Source organism: Schistocerca gregaria, chromosome 8 (assembly GCF_023897955.1).
Source record: "Schistocerca gregaria isolate iqSchGreg1 chromosome 8, iqSchGreg1.2, whole genome shotgun sequence".
NCBI classification, from domain to species: Eukaryota; Metazoa; Arthropoda; class Insecta; order Orthoptera; family Acrididae; genus Schistocerca; species Schistocerca gregaria.
Genome location: NC_064927.1, coordinates 106853113 through 106877921, shown reverse-complemented (window position 1 = coordinate 106877921; position 24809 = coordinate 106853113). Strand labels below are relative to the sequence as shown.

General features: G+C 42.7%; 1 long non-coding RNA gene across 2 annotated transcripts in view; it reads left to right on the top strand.

The window, feature by feature from the left end:
* The window catches only part of LOC126284465 (uncharacterized), a 78428-nt gene that overhangs the window by 20063 nt on the left and 33556 nt on the right, over window positions 1-24809 (top strand). The window contains exon 4 of one of the 2 annotated variants that reach the window (XR_007551483.1): window positions 18035-18792. The exons of the other annotated variant lie outside the window; for it this stretch is intronic. This is a non-coding gene — a long non-coding RNA (uncharacterized LOC126284465). Of the gene's footprint in view, window positions 1-18034; window positions 18793-24809 lie in introns of those variants that run through there. 2 annotated transcript variants of the gene reach the window in all.

The window sequence follows — 24809 nt, the reverse complement described above, 5'->3', positions numbered from 1 at the left end:
AACATGCTTGGTGTATTTAGATGACATTATTATTTTTTCTAAAACGATAAAAGAACATGCAGAAAGACTGAGTGATGATTTGCAAAGGTTAAAAGGAGCTCATTTAAAATTAGAAAAGTGTGCTTTCACCCATTCACAATATTTAGGTCATATAATAAGTGGAGAAGGTGTCAAACAGGACCCTCGTTTGATCACCGCAGTAAAGGAATTTCCAACACTGACAAATGTCAAGGAACTAGTCATTTTTAGGCCTTCCAAACTACAGACGTTTTGTGAATAATTATGCTGCCCTTGCTAAGCCCCTGACTAATTTATTGAAAACAGGAGTTAGTTTTATTTGGACCAAAGAATGTGATAAAGCTATGCAATAAATTAAACATGTTTTAACTAGAACTCCTGTACTAGTGTACCCGGATTTTGAAAAACTACACTAGATCGCGTGTTGTAAGATTATACTGTTGGAGCCATTCTATCACAAGGGATAGATGGCGAAGAACAAACAATTGGTTAAGCGTCTCGACAGCTTAATAAAGCAGTCAAATTACAGCACAGCTGAGAAGGAACTTATAGCACTCATGTTTGGTGTAAATTATTTCCGATGTTATTGGTATGGGAGAAAATTCACTGTTACCACTATCACACTGCGTTACAGTGGATGTGGAGCTTAAGAAACCCTAGTCGTAGGTTAACTCATTGGGCTTTGAAATTGAGTGAATTTGAGTATGAGGTAAAACACAAACCGGGCAAGTTAAATCAAAACGCCGACACATTAAGACGAAAAGTCAGTGGTCGTAGCTAATGACGTTTCTACTGAAGAAGTAAGGGAAGCACAGCAAAGACACATCAAATGTCAGAAATATGTGGCTTTGCCTGAATTTTCTGTTGAAGATCGAATTTTATATCGAAAGACCCACTTGGGTAAACAGGCAGTAACCCCGAAAGAATTACGTTCCAAGATTATCGCACAATGTCCTGATAGCCTGCAAGCATGTCATAACAGCCTACGCGCCACAAGTTGCAGAATAGCCGCCCGTTATTTCTGGGCAGGAAGATGGAAAGACATGCAAAAGTATATTCAAAATTGTTTACCTTGTGTTAAGAGGTTATTGCCACCTAGAATGAAAGTGCCTTTACAGCAGGAACCAGAAGCCACTTACCCCTGGGCAGTAGTCGCAGTGGATATTGTCGATCCTTTCCCTGTGAGCCCCCAAAATAATAGGTATATTCTGTCCCTTATAAATCATTTCTCTAGGTTCTTGATTCTCATTCCTATACCAGATATTTCCGCTGAAACAGTAGCGCGTGCTTTTGTCACCCATTTGGTGTTACCATACAGAAGCCCTGAAGCTGTACTCACAGACCAAGGTATGAATTGCATGTCTGCAGTATTTACTGAAGTTTGTCGGTTATTGCGAATTAAAAAGTGAAGAACGACACCGTTCCACCCAAAAGCGAACGGTCGCCTGGAGTGAGTCCACCGCACCATTATTCGTATGCTGTCTTACTATGTTAATAAACATCACTCTGACTGGGAGAAGTATGCCAGCAAGTATGCCAGCAAGTATGCCAGCAAGTATGTCAGCATACGTCAGCATATAACTGCTGTGTCCATGAAGCTACAGGGTACTCACCTTATGAAGCAGTATATGGCCGCCCTATGAATTTGCCTTTTGAAATTGACAAACTGCTCCCTGGAATTAAATCCAAAGATGTGAAAGGTCTAACACGACGTCTAAAAGCTATTTGGAAAAAAGAGGGAACAACGCCCGAGCCACCACCCAACAATTAGAGAAGTAATCAGAAAGCAAAAATGCGCGAGTACAATGTAGGAGACCTAGTTATGTTGAGCAATCCAGTAGTAAAAAAGGAAGAACCAAAAAGTTCACACCTACTTACGAAGGACCGTACCGTATCATCCGGCTTACTTCACCAGTAAATGTGGAAATTCAGTTAGCGGAACGCACAGTGATCGTTAATTTTGACAGATTGAAACTGTATAAAGGACCCGAACCACTCCCACGTAATAGTGAAACCGGGCCTATTACACCAGCAGTTCCACCCAAAAAAGCAAGAAAGAAGGTAATACAACCGCCTAGACAGCAACATAGATATGCTCTAAGGTCAAACTCATATGATTTACGTTCCAGAGAGTAGGTCTGAAATGGTATGTAAACGGTTGTAAAAGTGCTGCATGCAGCAAGAGAATTGACGGAAAACACCGTCGTTACTGTACATTTAATTAAGTTGTGCATGTTAGTTATAAATAGACATAAGAATTGGCAACCAATGGTAATAGCATTTGTGCTGTCACATGTTAATGGAAGTGATTGATGTTATGTAATCATTTAATGTCTCCAGCAACGTTTTCGTAGCAGTTGAGAAGTAGAAACACAAATATTCTTTAATCGTGGAATTAAGGGGAAGTTGTCCTTGCCATTAGAATATGCTGAATTGTGAATCAGTTACTCTTGTATATGTTAAATGGATTCACACTTCACCTGTTGCTTTAGGAATAGTGCATGAAAACAGCTGTCAAAGCTTTACCATAAAAATTTGATAGTAACACACCTTTGTAACTGCCAGTTGATCAGTGACTACATGCTGCCTGCTACGTGTCCTTCGAAATATGCCATATTACATGTATGTTTTGTTAAATGATTACACAATAATAATAACAAGAATAGGTGTGTCAGAGTTAAACAACAAATACGTTACTCTGAAGTAAAAGGAGTCTTCCTAAAGTGCTGTTTTATTGTTTTCATGATGCAATGTTGAACGGACAACAAGCTGTTTTCTTGGTGCCACAGGAGTAGTCTCGTAAAAACCGCCACTGCTGTCTACAGCTGTTCACATGCGGCGAGTCCCGCCCCTTCCTGTCAGCTGGCGACGTGGCTCCCTTCCCTTCCCTTCCCTTCCCTCCCTCCTGCGACCGAGAGCGGCCATTGCAGTTCCCCCTTTCCTAGCCCATTGCTTCTGTCTTTGATGCGTGCAGCATCTGCACCTTTCCCCTGGCCCTTCGCCCCTCCTCAACTCTCACCCTTCGCCCTGCAGACCATGTGCCTCAGCCACTCTACATCTTTGTGCATTTGTACGTTGCAGTTTAAACAGCAAACCTAAAGGGATAGTTATAGAAATAAATCCACCAGCTTAATATTCCCCTACAGGTTTTACTAGTCCGATCTAAAGTTGGGGATCTATTTGTGTTGTCTATTTGAATTTTCTGTAAGGAACAAAATCGTGAGAAAGAACTTTTTCTTGTGACGCATTGTCTAAACCATCAGGATTAGTAAACATTGGAATTTCAGATCGATCTCTGGCTTTGTTGTATCACCACCACGGTTAATAAAAGGATCTATAGGGTGTCAAGGAAGCCGGCACTTGCCGCTATATTTGTCCTGTAAATGACCGTTGTGTGGGAAATGCGTTAGCCAATGAGTTGGGTTTGGAATTCCGTCGCAAAATACAGTTTATTTACAATCCTAAAACCCACCAGTTACCTAAATCTTAGGACAGGGTATCTAAACAAATAAATGGGTAATGATCATTTCGATAATTTCAACGACTGAGTTACCTGAGTTCCTTGAAAATATCCTCCATGCATAACTGTCGTGAACAACATAACTCGGGAAGGAAGTTTTGTGACAGTACCGAGGGACTAAACTCCACGTGTAGAAAGACGGACCCAGTGTGAACGCCAGTTCTGCCGCCGAACCAGTGAAACTGGATGCAGCCGTATTGTCAGCTGTGCTGTCAGCAACTTACAATCTTAAAAGCGCGATGCATGTCGCACCTTAGCACCTCAAGCTGCACTGAATATCAACACAGAGATTCTTAACCATTATATAAGGAATCCTTTGAATAACTTTGATGCACATTTTCAATAGTAAGGAACTTACTTTGCTCCCTACACACTTTATATATGGCAAATGAACTCTAATTTTATTAAAAACAAAAGCACCAGCTCGTAAGCTATATAAATGTCTTTGAGATGCAACTAGCTTCATCGAGCTGCCAATAATGAATATATGGAAGCAGGTAGGTGAGAGAATTAATAAAAGGAACAACAATTATATCCTTAAACGATCGACTGGGTGACTGATAATCACCAATATTTGCAAATACAAATCAATTTAGGGAAGAGCATACCACATATTTAATAATTATTGGTCTGTTCATAGAAGACATAAAATCATTTTTCATCAGTCTTCTTAAAGGAAGTATTAACGTGACATTACACTACTCCGCAGCATTACACACAATATTGCCATGACTTGACGACAATTTTTTGTAAGAAGTAGTACCAAAGACTATCAGTTGGCATGAAAATATAAACGAGAGCATAAAGGAATACCAGGGGATACTTACATTCATTTTGCTACAAAATATAACTGGAGAACTGGAGGATAATGAAGTCTTGTGTAAAGGAAATCATATTTTGAACTTCTACTTTTGTTTTGGTTTTGCCACTGCTGTATCACTATGACGAGTTTCCAATTACTTATGTCCAGTTGGTTATGTCTAATTGGATATGTTGATGTATTATTTTACTATTGTTCATTTTGCCCATGTCTCATTTATGCTATTATCAAATGTTTAGAGAGTTTTAGCTAGAGTATGCCAGCACCAGTAATTTGGTATTTGTATCAACCTAGTGTTTTCATGTCACTGTGTTACTAGATTGATGAGGATAATCATTTTGTAGGACTTAGTCTGCTAAGATAAGTTCCCGAGTATTGCCAATTATTTAAGTGTTTCAGTAGTAATGATGCATTAGGTAAGAAATTATTTTGGAAGGGTAATTTAAGATGTAACCATGTTTTATTTTCATTTGTATTTGTATGTTTATCTGGAGGGACATACCACATGCCTACTCCCGTGTTAGGTAACATAAACAGTGGTTGGCTCCCACGCGGACCCTTAGCTGCCTGTCGTTTCTTCACTTTCCCGTTTCGTGACATAGACCATCCTACCAACTTCCATCTTTCCTCTGTCAACACAACACATTAAGAGTCATGTGCCACCCACAGGGGCACATACCTTATGTGACGTGAAGGGCGATCACGCGGAACCCTAGCTGTCTGTGCCGTTTCTTCTCTTTGCAGTTTTGTGGCATAGTCTGTCCTACCCACTTTCATCTGTCAACTTTCAACAGAACAGAGCCTTTTGGAGTTTAATATCTGGGCATATCCTAACACACAACTATTCAACATGTGTATGAACACAAACTTTAATCTTTCATGTCACCGAGTTCACGAAAATGTTGTTTGTGCTTTCTGACAACAGCTTATCAGGCACCATCAGATGTGAACAGTGTCCAGCCTGCAGTTACTGCCAGTAAGTGGAAATTCCGATTCAAAGCCTTGAGCCTTCTTTGACACTGTTTTTCTGTTGTATTTTCCGAAGGAATACAGACTATTGAAGTAGTAGCATTTAACAGTGTGTCCCAGGACACTGCGATATAACAAAGTATAGACGGAGTTTTAAGCAACGAGCTGGGTCCAATGAGGCCAGCACCATGGAGTCAGATACGGTGCGTATATATATATATATGAGATGTCGAGTTTTAAGAAGTAGTACATAGGAGCTATCTTGAAGTCGCAGAGTTGTCTTATATACAGTTAAGTAGGCGATACCATAGTGTCAACGATGTGCCGTGCACTATACCTTCATAAAGGAAAGTCCTTCAGAAATTACTCAGTGTAGTATTTTCTAATTCAAATCCTTCCACTTTGTGTGTCCACTGTGGAAATCTCTAGATTTTTGTCGAGTTTTGTTTCTCACCTTGTTAGCAACAGCATTGACATCCCATGACACAATCTACGCTCCACCTGCACCAAACAAGTGTCACTTTTCTTTGTCAATTTCACTTGATGGTGTTTAGCAAACATATTGAAACGTGAGAAACTTCCTCTCAAAATGTGAACGTTATAACACTTGGATGGTGTGCCTAAAGATGCTTTTAACTTTGTTTACTTATTGATATATCATATTTAGAAATGTAATGATATTGGAATGATTCATTTTTATATTTTTATATTTTCATGGTTTTGTAACAATTATGTTTAGGCTGAAATTGATTTCATAGGATCTATGTTACAGGGTTGTGACGTATCTGTCACTTTTGAACAAATTTACTAATGCATAATGTAATTTTAAACAGAACCCACTGTAACAATTCATCTAGCTTGATGTCACATGTAATCCCACTTCTGTTATGTTGGTCATCTGTGAAGAAACCATATTAATTAGGCACATCTACTTCCCTTTATTCAGTGACAGTATACCCCTTTTTTGTGACATTAATATTCATCACTTTGAAGCACATAAATATGTTAATCGGGTGCAGGAGCCAAAGAATGTGTGGGGAGAGTGTAAAATGCAGACAGCGCAGTGAATCAGCGTCAGTAAGCTTCATCTCTCTCACTCTTACACCTGATGCTTACTGTGCAGCGCATGTGCACCCTGCGTGCAGCATTTGACAATTGTAGCTGCCTCTGCTTTGCCTCTCAGCTGCCGCGTACAGCTCTGACGCCGCGCTGGCCTTGGAAGTTATCTGCCGCATGCAATTCTGATACAGTGCGAGATTCAGACTTGCAGTCAGCTGCCACCCCGACATAGTCTCTGCGCAGATCTTTAGCAAATAGTTCCTGTTTGAACACCACTTACAACATTTCATGCCACTACGGCTACTTGAAAGCCCATTCGTGACTTTTTCTGTCATTTGATTTATTAAATAAAGCAGGCCAATCAGTTGAGCACCTCCTATTGTCAATTGAGGACCTGCTAAAACATGAAAAAGGACGAATTTCTTATGTTTGCCTGTTGGCACACTTAAATGAATGGCAAACAGCCACAAACTAAACTAAGCAATTAAGCAGAGAATCTATCAGGCATGTGCCCTCCCTTAGTTTTAAGAGGTGCAATTCTGATATCAACTAATGTGGAAAAACTAGTGTAGTGAAGTGTTCCCTTAGTGATAAGTCCATTTTTAACTGTTAGAAACGTGTGGACCTCCCCTCATACCCTCACTGCAATGAGTTCCAGTGCACGGACCTGGCCACAGCCATGCCCCCTTCCTGCTGGCAGCCTGCGCACTGCCTGCTGAGGACCACACACCACACCGCCTCGCACCACTCGCCCCCACAGTGGCTTATCAGTGGTGATATGTTTACATTTTCAACTTATTTAAACAAAACCAAAAAGACACTTCTACTTCATCTTAGCAACAAGAACACTTACCTAATTCACACTGTTATGTTTTGTTCTCATTTTGTTTTGGTGTTTTGGTGTTTTGGTGTTTTGGTGTCTTGGTGTCTTGGTGTTTTGGTGTTTTGGTGTCTTGGTGTCTTGGTGTCTTGGTGTCTTGGTGTCTTGGTGTCTTGGTGTCTTGGTGTCTTGGTGTCTTGGTGTCTTGGTGTCTTGGTGTCTTGGTGTCTTGGTGTCTTGGTGTCTTGGTGTCTTGGTGTCTTGGTGTCTTGGTGTCTTGGTGTCTTGGTGTCTTGGTGTCTTGGTGTCTTGGTGTCTTGGTGTCTTGGTGTCTTGGTGTCTTGGTGTCTTGGTGTCTTGGTGTCTTGGTGTCTTGGTGTCTTGGTGTCTTGGTGTCTTGGTGTCTTGGTGTCTTGGTGTCTTGGTGTCTTGGTGTCTTGGTGTCTTGGTGTCTTGGTGTCTTGGTGTCTTGGTGTCTTGGTGTCTTGGTGTCTTGGTGTCTTGGTGTCTTGGTGTCTTGGTGTCTTGGTGTCTTGGTGTCTTGGTGTCTTGGTGTCTTGGTGTCTTGGTGTCTTGGTGTCTTGGTGTCTTGGTGTCTTGGTGTCTTGGTGTCTTGGTGTCTTGGTGTCTTGGTGTCTTGGTGTCTTGGTGTCTTGGTGTCTTGGTGTCTTGGTGTCTTGGTGTCTTGGTGTCTTGGTGTCTTGGTGTCTTGGTGTCTTGGTGTCTTGGTGTCTTGGTGTCTTGGTGTCTTGGTGTCTTGGTGTCTTGGTGTCTTGGTGTCTTGGTGTCTTGGTGTCTTGGTGTCTTGGTGTCTTGGTGTCTTGGTGTCTTGGTGTCTTGGTGTCTTGGTGTCTTGGTGTCTTGGTGTCTTGGTGTGTCTTGGTGTGTCTTGGTGTGTCTTGTGGTGTCTTGTGGTGTCTTGTGGTGTCTTGGTGTGTCTTGGTGTGTCTTGTGGTGTCTTGTGGTGTCTTGTGGTGTCTTGTGGTGTCTTGTGGTGTCTTGTGGTGTCTTGTGGTGTCTTGTGGTGTCTTGTGGTGTCTTGTGGTGTCTTGTGGTGTCTTGTGGTGTCTTGTGGTGTCTTGTGGTGTCTTGTGGTGTCTTGTGGTGTCTTGTGGTGTCTTGTGGTGTCTTGTGGTGTCTTGTGGTGTCTTGTGGTGTCTTGTGGTGTCTTGTGGTGTCTTGTGGTGTCTTGTGGTGTCTTGTGGTGTCTTGTGGTGTCTTGTGGTGTCTTGTGGTGTCTTGTGGTGTCTTGTGGTGTCTTGTGGTGTCTTGTGGTGTCTTGTGGTGTCTTGTGGTGTCTTGTGGTGTCTTGTGGTGTCTTGTGGTGTCTTGTGGTGTCTTGTGGTGTCTTGTGGTGTCTTGTGGTGTCTTGTGGTGTCTTGTGGTGTCTTGTGGTGTCTTGTGGTGTCTTGTGGTGTCTTGTGGTGTCTTGTGGTGTCTTGTGGTGTCTTGTGGTGTCTTGTGGTGTCTTGTGGTGTCTTGTGGTGTCTTGTGGTGTCTTGTGGTGTCTTGTGGTGTCTTGTGGTGTCTTGTGGTGTCTTGTGGTGTCTTGTGGTGTCTTGTGGTGTCTTGTGGTGTCTTGTGGTGTCTTGTGGTGTCTTGTGGTGTCTTGTGGTGTCTTGTGGTGTCTTGTGGTGTCTTGTGGTGTCTTGTGGTGTCTTGTGGTGTCTTGTGGTGTCTTGTGGTGTCTTGGGGTGTCTTGGGGTGTCTTGGGGTGTCTTGGGGTGTCTTGGGGTGTCTTGGGGTGTCTTGGGGTGTCTTGGGGTGTCTTGGGGTGTCTTGGGGTGTCTTGGGGTGTCTTGGGGTGTCTTGGGGTGTCTTGGGGTGTCTTGGGGTGTCTTGGGGTGTCTTGGGGTGTCTTGGGGTGTCTTGGGGTGTCTTGGGGTGTCTTGGGGTGTCTTGGGGTGTCTTGGGGTGTCTTGGGGTGTCTTGGGGTGTCTTGGGGTGTCTTGGGGTGTCTTGGGGTGTCTTGGGGTGTCTTGGGGTGTCTTGGGGTGTCTTGGGGTGTCTTGGGGTGTCTTGGGGTGTCTTGGGGTGTCTTGGGGTGTCTTGGGGTGTCTTGGGGTGTCTTGGGGTGTCTTGGGGTGTCTTGGGGTGTCTTGGGGTGTCTTGGGGTGTCTTGGGGTGTCTTGGGGTGTCTTGGGGTGTCTTGGGGTGTCTTGGGGTGTCTTGGGGTGTCTTGGGGTGTCTTGGGGTGTCTTGGGGTGTCTTGGTGTCTTGGGGTGTCTTGGTGTCTTGGGGTGTCTTGGTGTCTTGGGGTGTCTTGGTGTCTTGGGGTGTCTTGGTGTCTTGGGGTGTCTTGGGGTGTCTTGGGGTGTTTTGTTGACGTAAGTCCCTTTGTGACCCCTAGGAGGTCTTTAGTCTCTACACCCTCCCATAGGTTAAGACCCTGCCGTCTTCCATGAGGGCCATTCTTAATGAAGTGAAGTTTACTTTGTTTTGCAATCTAAATTTGTTTACGTTCAAATAATAATTACATTGAGTCAATTCACGTACGTTCTCCGCTCCCACGGAAGGGGGAGGAGTGTAAAGGATGAGCCAGACGATAGGAGATTTTACTTTATTATATCAGGCTCCAAACGGTAACTTCATTTTTCCATTGTGGCCAAGTCATGGCCGGCAGTGTTCGCTGGCTCTAAATTCTTTCGTCTCACGGTCTAGTAAAAGGAAGTCTGCACCAAGAAAGGGCACCTTGGACATGCGCCCCTCTCATGTGCCACCTCAGGCATTGCTTAGCAGGCAATGTTCCATGCCGCCTGCACAGTTTGCTCGGCCCTGACCAATCAGGGTGGAGGAAGCCACGTGGTGTGTCGAATATACCCGGATGCCCGTTGCCGACCCGCTCTCTGGCATTCTTGCTCACCCACGAGTCGGATGCGTGCTCTGTAGTAGTGAACATCTCCCGCTTCTCCCAGTGCTGCGGCACTGTGGACTTAATTTTAGCGGACAACTCCGAGTAGCTTCGCGAACAATGTTTCGCCAAAGTCTAAGCTCTGGCTCACCCTCACTTCCCTAGGCCTATGTAACCCCATTCAACATGCTTTTGCCAATAAATGGCCTTTCTCTAAAAATAATCCTAATCATTCCATAACGCCCACCGCCTTCCCATACACCCATCCTGTACACTCTCCTGTCTTCCACCTGCTACATAATGTTTTTGCTAGCATAAGTGGGTAATCGCCTTATCAAAATCTGTACCACCACCCTCTTCTTACATTTGTTTATGTAAATATTTAGCTCTGGTTAAATGCCAGTTAAAATACTTTCTCATTGTACCCCTTGTACTATTGTAATACTTTGGGTCCCATAAATCTGATATTAATTTCTCCTGGACACTAGATGACCAAAATTTCTCCTTAAACTTTCTCTGAAAGTCCACCAAAGGCAGAAATTTTGTGTGTTCACTGTGCCCCATTTGGAAGCCTCTCCTAAAAGGTAACCTACTGCAAACTCTTTTTTCCATCTTCCCTATTTTTTGGTAAGGCCTGATTAAATTGCTTTAAGAAATGGTTTGAGTGCACATCTCCGTGTTGTTTAAAACTGGGCAATTGTCTGGCAAGTCCAGAATTTGCTTCCCATTGTAAATCTGTTATCATTTCACTAGTCAGCACTACATTCTGTGAAGCTACCCCTTCTCTACTTTATTCTGGATAAGTTTAAATTCCTTCCACAAATCGTCTATGCCTTTCTTAGTATCGTCATGTTCAGATGCTAAATGTGATGGAACGTTACCTGTATTTACCCTCTCGGCAACTTTCCGGTTGATTGATTCCTATACTTGTTCCTCCAGAGCAATTATGTTTATGGTGTCTGTAGTTGCTAACTTCCCCTTAAAATTTCTCTACCGCATCTACATTAGTGTTGACCCCTGAAATTTGCGAATGGACAATAGGGATCAGTTTTTCCTGTCTTTCAATGGAATCGTTTAAAGTATGTAATCTTTGTGTTGCTGTGTTGAATGTAACACACACATTTTTAAATGATCGTAATTTTTCATTACTGGGACTACACTACTACACTGTTCTTCATTGTCAGATTCTAGTTTCTTCGTCAAATTCTGTAATTTCTCCTCCTGTCTTAGGTTAAATTCAGTAAATAATTGAGTAATAAGAGTATTTAAAGAACTGAATAGTTCACTCTTTAAATCTACTTTCAACTCCTCGACTTTATTATCGATGGTATCAAATTCAGTCTTCAGCAGGCTTAAACTTGTTGATTCATTGTTCAAGATTTCACTTTGGCTACTTAAAACATCACTCTGAGCATGTAATTTGATGTTCAATTGTATATTTACTGCATTTAATTGAACCCTCTGAGGTTTAAGTTCATTACTTCAGACAAATCTGGCGTGTCTTTGTTCAGTCATGCCATGGCTGATTCTACAGTCTCTGCAGGATGTTGTTCCTTCTCCACAGTCGTAAATTTTTTCGATCTTGTAATCATTTAAAAAATATCACCTCTGTAAATAATGACCAGCCTAGTTCACATTCAAATAGTTATCTTGAGCTCATCTGGCATAGGATTGTAGGCGGAGTCGGTGAGGTGTTGGAACGGCACCAGTGAACCACACGGGTGCTGGCAGCATCAAACGCTGGTCGTGGTGTCGGCGGGTGCAAAGTCAGCAACTCAAATAGCAACCAGCACTGATGGCATGTTACTGCGACTGCGTTGGCATCAGCTGGTTACTGTGTGTGAGGATTGTTTCCTCCCCACAACCAAATCTTCTTGATCAGATCTTGCAGACCAATTTCTTCATCTCGTTATTATGTGTTCTATTGCAGCTCTCAACTTTTTCTTATCTCCATCTTCTTCAAGAAAATTCCTCCTTTTCGTGCTCTGCTCACTTTGGTCGCCACATTCTGGCAGTTTCCAGTGATTAAGGATGGCAGTGTGGTGCTGGTGTGAAAGACTCTCTCTTCTCCTTGGCTTTCAAACTTACTGGAGTTTATACGCCAATTTTCTTTCAGGATTGCCGGGTGCAATATTCTGCCCAGCTCCTTCTCAGAAGAATAGGTGATACTCTAAAGGAATTTTGTATACTTTGAAATAACTAGATACACTCGAGAATACTTTGAACTCAATCTCACTGTATTTTTGTAACACAAGTTCTCATACGCTAATACATTTCCCATAAGCTCAACACATTCTGCTCTGATAGAAGCTATTACAATCATCTTTCCATAAATACAGTCTATAAATCTCTTGAAGTTCAACAAGACAACTGTCCATACCTTAAGACAGTGAGAGAATGAATCAATAAAAATCCCTTTTTTCTTTCAACAACTTTCAAATGTTCACGCAGTGCCATGTAACTTCTTAGGCGGGCTCGGTGACTACCTGCTTGCGCTGATCATCTGTCCAATACCTGTCCATCCTGCACACAAATCATTGTTAGACAGTAGACACAGTTCTACTATACCACACTTACCTCTAAAATAACATGTGTTTGAGACAGTGGAATTAGAGATGACTCAAGAATTTACCCCGAAATTCTCGAGGCACTATGACGTCACGTGCATCACATGATTCGAATGGCGCATTTGAGTGGGTTTTCAAATTATATGAAAGCCATTTGTTTTTATAAAAGAATACTGAAATTAATGAGGAAAAACATATATTAGGAACATAAAATGACATAATTAATCATTTAAGACAATTCCCAGAAAAACAGTCAAATAGCCTATTGAAGTTGATGTAAAAGTGATGCTGGTGTTGAAATGAGATTCAGAAAAAGACTACTTCTGAATTTTTGTTGTTGATACTGCTACTAGAACACAATTTTCAGGAGTTGAGAACATAACTTGTGCACATTCTTTTAAGTTTGCTTATCTACATAATGCTCCTCAGTTTCTACTTTTGCATTCCAAATTTATAACTTGTGAACATAACTCTTTCGTGTCTTGTCTCTCGAATGTAAAACTGGGACTTTTGAGATTGTACCTCCTTACTGCTGGTATCATCTGAACTTTGTAATACATGGCTATTATGTGCAGAATAACTGTGTTCTTTTCCCCTGATCTGGACATACTTGCTTGGTCTGGTCAACTTTTTCCGTATTTTTCTTATTTGGTGGTCTTTCTTTGGTATTTAACATTACCAACACAATTTCTTTCTTTCTCGCCCTTCCTTCCGTGTTTTATTCCTTCTTATGATTACTATTTTAACTTTAGTTATTTAATTTCCCTACCCACCAGTTACCCACTATGTACCCTAATCCTATACCACATTATTTACATTCATTCCGGAAACATGCATTTACCGTAGCCAAACTGCAATCCCACATACTTTTCCTCCGTTCCTGCTTAACCTTTGGAATTACTCCTAAAGGACTTACCTTAAAAGTTCCCATCTCTGGGTACAATTCCTCCTTCAACCAATCTCTCCTGGACTTAAAGAACCTTCAATCCTTAGCCCTTACCCAACTTGTCCTGAATCTCTACACTACTTCATGTAAGCACCACTCCCAACAGCTCCTATCTCTCTTCAAAGTCCTCCACCTCTCAAACCCTTGCTTGGAGAACACACTCAGGATCATCATCCTAGAAGCCAGCCGCAAACTTTAGACCCATGCCACACACCACCTGAAAAAAACTATCCACATTGCTACTGCAACACCTAAGAAGGGGGGTTCCTCTCCCTATCCCTCACAAACACCAACCACAACAGAACCGTCAACAAACCCCCCTCATAGCCAACAAACCTAGCCTAGCCACACTACTCAATCTCCCCATCCCAGCACATACCCCACACAGACCAAATCTCAACCATAACCGCAGTCAAATGCCACATATCACCAACCCCAATTCAGTTCTAAACCTCTCATCCAGATCCCTCTCTCCTCCAGAGACATCTGTTCTATCAAAAGGCTTAACCTTTAGCCCCACACCTAAATTCAACCACACTGCCCTGGTTAAAGATCTCCACTCATTCACCCGGAACCTCAACTGGAAATATCACTTCACTACCCAAACACAGCCCCCAAATACTAGACCCAGTGTTGAACCTTGTCTAGAACAGTTCCAACCGCCTTCTTAAAGGGATCCTCCTCCCCTCCCCCAAAACCATCCCTTGCAGACATTTCAGGAATTCCTCACATCCAGTGTTGCCTCCCAGTCCTTCTTGAAGAACATCCCGACAACCCCCAACATCACCCCAGCTGAATCCCGTGCCATTAAGCAGCTGAAAACAGACCGCTCTATTGTAATCCTTCCAGCAGATAAAGGCTCCACAACTGTGGTACTTGACCATGTGGAGTATGTGGCAGAAGGACTGTGTCAACTCTGACACCTCAACCTACAAAGCTGTTACCCAGGATCCCATTTCCTCCATCCAGACTGAGCTGCAGAAAATCCTAAAAATCCAAGGTCTCTCACAAGGCCTCACAACGGCTTCCATAGACTTACTCCACCTGAGCCACGTACCCGTACCTTCTACCTATTACTCAAAATCCACAAAGAGAACCATCCTGGCCATCTCATTGTAGCAGGCTTCAAAACCCCAACAAAACGTATCTCAGCTCTGGCAGACCAACACCTCCAACCTATCACCCGCGGACTCCCATCCTATATCAAGGACACAAACCACTTCCTAGAACGCCTCAAATCCATTCCCACTCCTCTCCCACCTGAAACCTTTCTTGTCACCATAGATGCTACATCCCTTTACACAAACATCCCACACACTCATGGTCTCTCTGCCCTTGAGCACTACCTTTCCCAACGCCCACCCGAAGATCTTCCAAAAACCTCGTTCTTTATCACACTTACCAACTTAATCCTCACCCATAATTACTTCACTTTTGAAGGCCAGACCTACAAACAATTCAGGGGAACTGCCATGGGAACCAGGATGGCTCCGTCCTCTGCCAACCTCTTCATGGGCCGCATGGAGGAGGCTTTCCTGAAGACCCAACAGCTGCTTCCCCTGGCCTGGTATAGGTTTATAGATGACATCTTTGTGGTCTGGACTCATGGTGAAGAAACACACCTTAATTTCCTCCATAACCTCAACTCCTTTTCGAATCTGAATTTCACCTGGTCCTTCTCCAAAACCCAGGCCACCTTCCTGGATGTCAACTTTCATCTTGTTGAAGCTCACATCCACACATCTGTCCATGTCAAACCCACCAACAAACAACAGTACCTTCACTTTGATAGCTGCCATCCATTCCACATCAAACGCTCCCTTCCCTACAGCCTTGGTATTTGTGGCAAACGTATCTGCTCCAGTGACGAATCCCTCAACAATTACACCAATAACCTGACCAGTGCTTTCATCTCCCGCAACTATCCTGCAGACCTTGTCCACAAACAGATCTCTCGAGCAATACATTCCTCCCCGTCCAACAACAATATTCCTACCCTCAGACCACACAGAAGCATCCCCCTTGTCACCCAATATTATCCTGGCCTCGAATACATCAATAAATTACTCTGCCAGGGATATGACTTTCTCAGGTCAACCCCTGAAATGAGATCATCCCTTGACAAAATTCTCCCCACATCACCCAGAGTTGCCTTTCGTCGTCCCCCTAACCTCCGTAACATCCTTGTTAAACCCTGCAATATTCCCAGACTACCTTCTCTACCCAGCGGTTCCTACCCCCGTAACCAACCCCGCTGCAAAACCTGCCCCATGCATCCTCCCACAACCACCTACTCCAGCCCCGCTATTGGTAAAACATACACAATTCAAGGCAGGGCCACGTGTGAAACTACACATGTCATTTATCAGCTGACATGCCTGCACTGCACATCCTTTTACATTGGTATGACAACAACTAAACTGGCTGAGCGCATGAACGGACACAGACGAACTCTCCGCATAGGAGATGTCCAATACCCAGTAGCGGAGCATGCCCTCCAGCATAATTCTAGACCTAGGAACCTGCTACACCGTATGTGCCATTTGGCTTCTCCCACCCAACACCAGTCCCTCTGAACTGCGGAGATGGGAACTTGCACTCCAGCACATCCTTTCATCCCGCCATCCCCCTGGACTGAACCTATGTTAAACAACCTCACTCCCATTTACTTTTCGGTCTTCTCCTCTTTCCCTTTCCTCTTTAGCCATTCATGCATCTTTTCATACTACATCTTTATACTATACACCTCTTTACTTCTGTGTGCATCCTCTTTGGTTTTAAGCTGGCACAGTACCTACAGTAGAATATCTTTGGCTTCCCTCTGACAACCATGCCTCCATCCTTGCTACCCTCCCTGTTTTCCTTTCCCTGTTGCTTCATAACCTGGGTTGTAAGTAACTAAATCCACTTTCCCTTATTCCCTTTCTTTCCCCTCTCTCCTCCCTGATGAAAGAACATTTATTCCGAAAGCTAGGAACTTAAATTTTCGGTTGTTTTTTGTGTTTCTATCGGCTGTACTGAGCTGAGGTAAGTACTGGCCAGCCCCTCTATCTCTTTGTTAGTAATTGTTTCACATCTTTATATGAGATTTTCCATTAATTATTTAAGGATCTAACTGTTGTATGATTTGATTACTGAAGTCTTTAGGCAATATATCTTACAGTAGGTGGTCATCATTTACTAAAACTTTAATAACGCATGTCATTGCTTTTTTTATGTGTGCCTAAGTAAAAAGTGTTCCACCCTTCAATTTACTGATTCTCCACTGTTTGTTGTATTACTATTCTTTTCTGTGCCCTTACAAATTGTTGCCCACCTTGCAGACACTGATATTCATGCTTATCAAAATTAGAAGTTAAGGTGTCAGGTCAGAGGGGTATTCTGAACACAATTTCAACACAAAGCAGCTCAATAGGCTGTGGACTGGTAGGGGTAGGCTAGCAATAGAACAGTGCATCACCATTAGCTAGACACTCTTTTATTGAACACATAAGTCAGGAACAGTTAATTCCCTTTCAACATAACATACGTCACCAGTCGCCCTATGATTGCACTGACATCCCGCAATGTAGCACGGAAAAAACTACAGCTATGCACTCATCACGTATCCTTACAAAATCCAAGAACAGTGCCGGCTCCCCAATAGCGGAACATTTAACCATGCGCAGCGTGTGGGATGCTGATCTCGCCCTTAACCTCAGCACCAGTTCAAATACTAGTCAGCCTACAATCTAGAACCACTATACACATTCCTTCAGTTACTGCATAGAAAGCCAATGTGATAGGCAAACAGACCAGCATATGATAAAATTTAAACAATTTCCTTATTAGACCAACCTTATGAATAGTAGCTGTAATTTTTTTAAACGTGAGCACATCCATAATTAAGACAGACAATGCCAATCATAAGGACAGTAGCACATAAGCAAGTAGCAATGGTAACTTCTGCTTAGATTGGCTACAAATCAGTACGTGATTAACACACCAGATTACTCACATGTGTACTCCCCCACGATTTTGATTCGCAAAGTCAGACAAAACGTGGAGAATGTATCACTTAGACCAACATAATCGTGCTCCCTCAGTTACCCCAAATGACTGACTCCCTTAGGTGTACAGCAAAGAACCAGACCTAATGAAACCATCACAGTTTTTGCCTCTAAATTGTCCAAGTGAGACTCAATCACAAATGTAATTTTACATCACCAGTTCCCGTATAGTCAATACAAGCAACTGGTTTTCACCCGTTTATAACGGCAGGCAGCAACATCGTACGGAAAAGAGTGTAGACACAAGCCCTTACCAATTCTCTTCTCTGAAATCAGCCACCGCAACTCTCGGGAACCACTGGAACATCCAATGTAAAAATCGTTACTCCTTCACACAAATTACAGGATGCCCACTTCCTGCTGCTTGCTATGGTGCCTTCCGTTCAGAGCCAACTTGTATATCTCCACGTCATAGGTCAGGTCCCACACTCGCTGCGTCAACCTGACAACCGTCTTCCACCACGTCCCGGAGCACACCCCGCACAGGACATCGCCTCATTACTCCTCGCGTAGACCCCAGAGGGTGCTGCTAACTGCCCTGACCATAGCAGGAAAGATAAACCACTAGTGGCACTGTCGATATGAGCCACCACAGGTCAGAAGTGCTTTCCTTCTCTGGTATTGTCAGAAGTGCATTGGTATTTCTTATGAACATTTAGTTTTAAGGTTTTCTGTTCTTGTTCTTCAAATGGTGATGCCGCATTGTCACCACATTGTCAGACTTCGTGTACTATCTCCTGTTAAAAATAAATTTTCTTTGTGAACCATCATTGCTGTGCTTGCTAATGATGAAATGAACACAGGTAAACCTGGGACAGAGAAAATGTTTCTTTCATTGCCATATTTGACTTGGAGAATAGAGCTTCTTGGATTGAACTTGTATTTATACTTGAACAAAGAATATACCAACTACAAAATAGCATAAGTTAGGTACCGGTACTAAAAAAGGCCATAAATTGCTCTCCCTGTATGGTAAAATGCTATGTTCATATGATCCGATCTGTTTCCCCCCACCAAAGTTAAAGTGAACAAACCTTTGAAAGTGTTAAAAAATGAACTTCAGTGATGACGCTGTATTTGCAGAGTGTCTGTTCCTGTATTACATTTTGATTGCTAAGCCTTCCTTCCAACAAATAAGCTCTGTTAACATGAATACGATTTGTTCAGTCTGTGTAATAAAGCACTGTTAATATTTGAGAAAAGGTTTCTCATGTGGTAATTTGGATCAAGCAAAAGCACTTTCATATCCATTGTTCATTTAGGTTTAGACATGATTTGTTGTGCAATCTGAATACTCAGTGTCATTAATGTTACTATACTCTCTTGTAATTAAGAAATTGAACTGTGTAGTTACCACTGTGTTTGATAATGAATTGTATGAGCTAAATATATTATCACACTAACAAACTTGCCAGTTTACAGCAGTTGTTTAGTATGTATCAGAATTGGATATCTCTCATCTCTTGTCGTCGTCGTCCTTCCCTCCCCCCCCCCTTTCCACTCTTTATCCATATCTTCCTCCTCCTATTGCTGAACATCTTTCTCCTTTCTCCTCCTCCCTCTCTATCCCCCCCCCCCCCCCAAATTTCTCATAATTTTAGTCTGGGAACAGGTGGTATCACAAAGTTTTGGGTGAATCAGATTCCAGGGTAGTATTCTAATTGTATAAGACTTCCCTGTTTCCTGTTCAAACTGACTGCGAAGAAGAAAATGAAGCAGCATATTGTTGTGGACGAAGTTTCATGTAAAACTGTATACAAGAAGAAATATCAGACCTACCAACTACCATCAATACAGCTTCCACCCATTCCATACCAAGAAGTCCCTTCCATACAGCCTAGCCACCTGCAGCCATTCGATCTGCAGTGATGAGCAGTCCCTCCGAAAATACACAGAGGGTTTCACTGAGGCCTTTACTCACTATAATGACCCCCCCCCCCCCCCACCCACCCGCCATACTTATACAAAAACAGATCTCCCTTGCTTTATCTTTCCAGTCACCCACCACCTTCCAAAGTCCCATTGTCCAGCCACAGAAGAGCATTCCCTTTGTGACTCAGTACCAGCAAGGATTGGAGCAACTGAATTACGTTCTCTGCCAGGGTTTAAACTACCTTTCGCTGTGCCCCGAATTGAGAAATGTCCTCTTCCCCTCAGCCCCACTCCACAGCGGTATTCTGCTGGCTATCGAAGCTACGCAATATCCTTGTCTATCCCTACACAACTGTCGGTCCAAATCGCTTGCCTTGTGGCTCATATCCTGGTAACAGAGCTAGATGCAAGATCTGTCCCTTACATCCTCCCACGACCAGCTATTTCAGTCCGCTCACTAACATCGCCTATGCTGTCAAAGGCAGGTCTATCTGTGAAACAACTCATGTGATCTACAGCTAAGCTGCAATCACTGTGCTGCATTCTACGTGGGCATGACAACCGACAAGCTGTCGGCATGAATGGCCACCAACAAACTTTGTCAAAAAAACAACTGGACTGCCCTGTTGTTGAGCACGCCACCCAACGTGACATTCTCCATTTCAGTGACTGCTTCACCTCTTGTGCCATGCGGATCCTTCCCACCAACACCAGCTTTTCTGAACTACACAGGTGGGAACTCTTCTCCTAATATTCCCATAACCTTCCTGGCCTCAACCTTAGTCATTGTACTTGCTCGTTTAGCCCCTTGCCTGTTCCCATTCCAACACTACACAATCCACTATCCCACCAACGCATCCAGTCCTTTCACTTTTCTTTTTTGCTATCTCATCTTTGTTCCCTGCCCACCATCTGACCTCCCGACTGCACCTAGCTGCCCTATCCTCTCTCCACGTTGTTCTTCCACGCTCCTGCAGTAGCACTTTGCCATTCCCCACCCTTACTTACCATGCTATCCCTCCCCCTCCCCCTCCCCCTCTGCCGTGCAGGGCAGAGATCGACTCCTGGGTGGTTGCTACAAAAAGATGGCGAGGACTGCACTGCTCGATAGCTTTTAAGCTGCTCAGGGAGGAAGAACAGAAAAAACTACTCACCATAACAGGAACGGATGTACTAAAGTGCACGAGATACAGCCACAAGCTGTGCAGTGAATACACTGCAGCCAGTGGGCAAGGAACACTGTTCAATAGGGCCTATGTGGACATAGGTGAAGCCAATATTATCAGCCATTGAGCCAGTGGTGTAAACAACTTCAGAGCCCCGGACATGTCAAAAATCAAGAGGAAGTGACAGCAGAGAGCGGCGGGGTTAAGTGAGGCCTTAGGCCCATGCAAATGGTCCACACACAACTTCGGCTGAGGTGTACACGACAGAGGCATACATGAATGGACTAAAAGTACAGGTGGTAAAGAAAAGGGCTCCAGTTCGGAGAGAAGGGATCGCACATGAGCCGTAATCGTGGGCCACCAATATGGGAGATGAACTGCCAGGGGTGGGGAAAAGGAGATGGTAATTCAGATGCTCAGGAGAACTATGAATATCTGCAATGTAACTGGTGATCAGTTGTGCACATCGGTTCTGCAATGGAGACACTCCAGCTTCCACCAGGACACTGGTCACTGGACTCTTTCTAAAAGCTGCCATAACTTGGCGAACACCACAGTGGTCCACTGGGTCGAGTAAATGCTATGCTGAGGGCACTGCTGAACCATAAACCAGACTCCCAAAGGCCAGGTGGGATTAAACAAGGACTCTAAAGCTGCAGCAGTGTGGAGTTACCTGCACCCCAGTTGCTGTTCCTCATACAGCTGAGGGAATTGAGGTGCTGCCAGCACTTCCACTTAAGCTGATGAAGGTGAGGTAGCCAAGTCAATTGTGAGTCAAAAACCAGTCCTAAGAATTGATCAATTTCCACTACAGTGAGTGGATCGTCATTAACCTTCATGCGCTCGTGCTAGAAATAGTCACACGAGCGCTTTCGCAGGCGGTCGGCCGACCGAGAGTCTTCATCAATCTCTTGAGGTTTTGTGTTTTTAAAGATCATATTTCCATAAAATATTGTCATAGGATATTTGTAATCAAAATTATTTAATAATAAAATATACAATGGAATACAAAAAGAAGCCAAATACCAAATGAAATCGAAGATAATTTTCTTAATTGTAATGTTTTGGGACTATGTAATGTAATACTTCAGACTAGAATTATTCACTGTCTTAACTATTCACAAGAGAAGCTAATTTTGCTTTGAAAAAGAATTTTTGATTGAAAATGTCAAATATTTGTCAGATGAAAAATGCTGATGAGTCTGTATCCATTTCATTTTTGTTTTGAGACTGGCAACAATTATTGCACCTAACTATCATGGTTGAATATCAGACGTTTCTTCCACATTCACCGCATTCTCGCTTTGTTTTTATATTCTTTTTTGAGCCACACAAATAACATATTCCTCTCCTTGTAGAGGTTGATACAGCTGGATAAACTGTCACACTCTCCCTATAATTTTCCAAAAATCCTAACAAATCTTTTGGTAAATGCTTCAATTTAACTCTTTCTTTCAGGTTTTCACTCATCAGTTCCAAAGATAAACCATGTAAGAATTGTTTTCTCATTTTTTCTTTCATATTACCTGTGTTGAATTGAAAAATGCATAACTAATTTATTTCTGCCAAGTCCAGTAAGTGGAAAAATGTGCATGCAGGCCACCTTTGTGTCCTTCTTGATGTTGAAATTCTGGAGCACATAAGGTCTACAGTATCAACTCCACTTTGATTGAATTATCTGCAATTTGTACAGGTTTTTTGGTATCTTCATCAATGATGTCTGTATCATGCATTGTGGAGAGCACTAAACAGCTTTCCTTTTTTTTTTTTTGTAATCATAGAAATCAAAGTTTTGTCATCTTGACAACTGAACATGTAGTCTCCTGCCACTGCATTTCCATTTACTGTCACAAATTCTAGGGAATTTCTTTTTCTCATTGTACCTAAAAAAGTGAGGCCTTTGCTAAGGAGGTATTCAGCCCAGGGGTAACTTGAAAAATAATTATCAGTTGTTGCATTTCTATTTGTTCGTTCTATGCATTCAACCAATCTAGCGACAAAGTCGTATGGTTTGTTGGAGAGTGTATTAGGGCCTGGCATTTGTTTTCCGCAGTACACTTCTAAATTGTATGTATAAAAAAGTGCGTGCATCTCACAATGCATACATTTTTAACCCATATTTGGCTGGTTTCTGATCCATGTACTGGATGAATGAACATCGTCCTCTAAATGCAACGAACATATCAACAACAGTGACAAATTCCCCTAAACTGAATGATTTTTGGCTGTTAGCAATGAAAGAAGACAAAATTTCTTGTATAGGAGCAAGTTTGTCAATTGCTTGATGTTCCAATCTTGTGTTTAGGTCATCAAATCTTATGGCTCATAGCAAAAATCTAATTCTATTTAGGCTGAAATTGGCTCGCAAAATTGTCAGATCTGTTCCATTGCTATTGAAATATTCAGAGAAATTTGCACAGTTCCCTCTTCACTGCAATCAAAAACAGAGCACCAAACAATGCTAGCATTTCAGCCATTCCCATCGGCTTATAATCCCTTTCATGTACTTCAGTTACTGCTTCCTTCTGCCAGTGCCTGACGTGCCAATTTTTTCCTTTCAATATAAATATTCATGTACCTTACGATCCCTTCTACAATTTCTGGAGTTGTTATACACTAAAAACTTTCCAGTCAAGTTTCACATTGTCTGGCTTGTCCTCTGGGACCTGGTAAAGTTTTGATTATATTTTTGAATTTGTTTTTGTGCTGGTAATATTGGCACTACTAGCCCAAATAATATCAATGTCCTTACCTATATATAATCTCATGTCATTCATTGGTAACTCCTATTGTTGTCCTGTCATTTTCTCCTCCGTTTTCCAAATCAATTTCCGACTCACTCTGATGTATATCATCTTAAATCCCTTCTTGTTCATAATCTGGGTCATCGGAAACGTCCTCTTCTAGGGATTCCTCATGGCCTTTCCCCTCTGCTTCCTCTCCAATTCAGCCAAGACTATGTATGTCATCAGACATAAGGTTTCGTTGTTCCCTTCAAAAATTAAAAATAATTGTTACTTTTGCCAACAGAAATTTCTTAGAATGACGAAGTGCTAAAGTAGAAAGAAAAACAGAATTTGTGAGTGGCAAAATTTATAGAAAGTAATGCACATTCACTAGAGAATTGGAAGAGTCTATAAAATTGAGGAATTGTAGGGTAATACAAAAAGAAATACTTACATTCTGAAGTAGACGAGTAGAACAAAGTCTCGTAAGCACTCGCAAGGTGGTCAACTGAATGTCGAACATGTTCGGACCTGAGAACGAAGTCTTTCGCGACGGCACCGTTGAAAATATTCTCGGACTTCTTGCCGCGTCAAATCTTCGTAAAACCTCGAGCTTTCAACGATATTCACCACCGTCATCGTCAGGAAACTGACTGGCTAAACAGCAGCTGTGGTGGACCTTATGTAGCCCCAGGACGGCTTGTGATTGGACAGCTCCTGATTGGACCGCGAATACGTCACGGTGTCGCAGATGTTGTCGACGCTTGCACTGGTGGTGCCATGGCTCCCAGAGAATCGAAGACCCGCGGTGAATCTCTGATGCTTCTCCATATTGAGCGCTCGCTTCCATGCACCACTAAGATTGTAAACATTGTCACGATTAAAATTGGTATCGCACATTCTAATTTCTATTGCCTCTTTAATTACCGAGTCCCAGTATGTGGAGGCCTGAGACAGAACTTTTGTTTCATCAAACAAAATTTTCTATTTCCTAGTGAGGCTATGCTCCGCAATTGCCGATTTTTCCAGCTCCCTATTTTTAATGTGACGATGTTCTGTACAGCGATCGGAAATGGTCTGGACTGACTGACCGATGTAACTACTTCCACATTCACAAGGAATTTTGTAAATACCAGGAATCCTGAGACCGAGGCAGTCCTTCACAGGATGCAACATCCCCTTGATTTTCCTTTGAGGTCGAAAGATCGATCTTGAACCTCGTCTACGAAGGATCCTGCCTATTTTACTGGAAATAGAACCGAAGAAAGGAAGAAACACGCTAGGTTGTTCATCATGCGAATAATCATTATTTTCACATTTCATTCTCTTGCAAAACGCTGACTTTACATCCCTTGAACCATAGCTGTTCCTACGAAATACGTATTTAAGGTGAATAATTTCAGAATTTAAATGGTCTTTGTCAGAC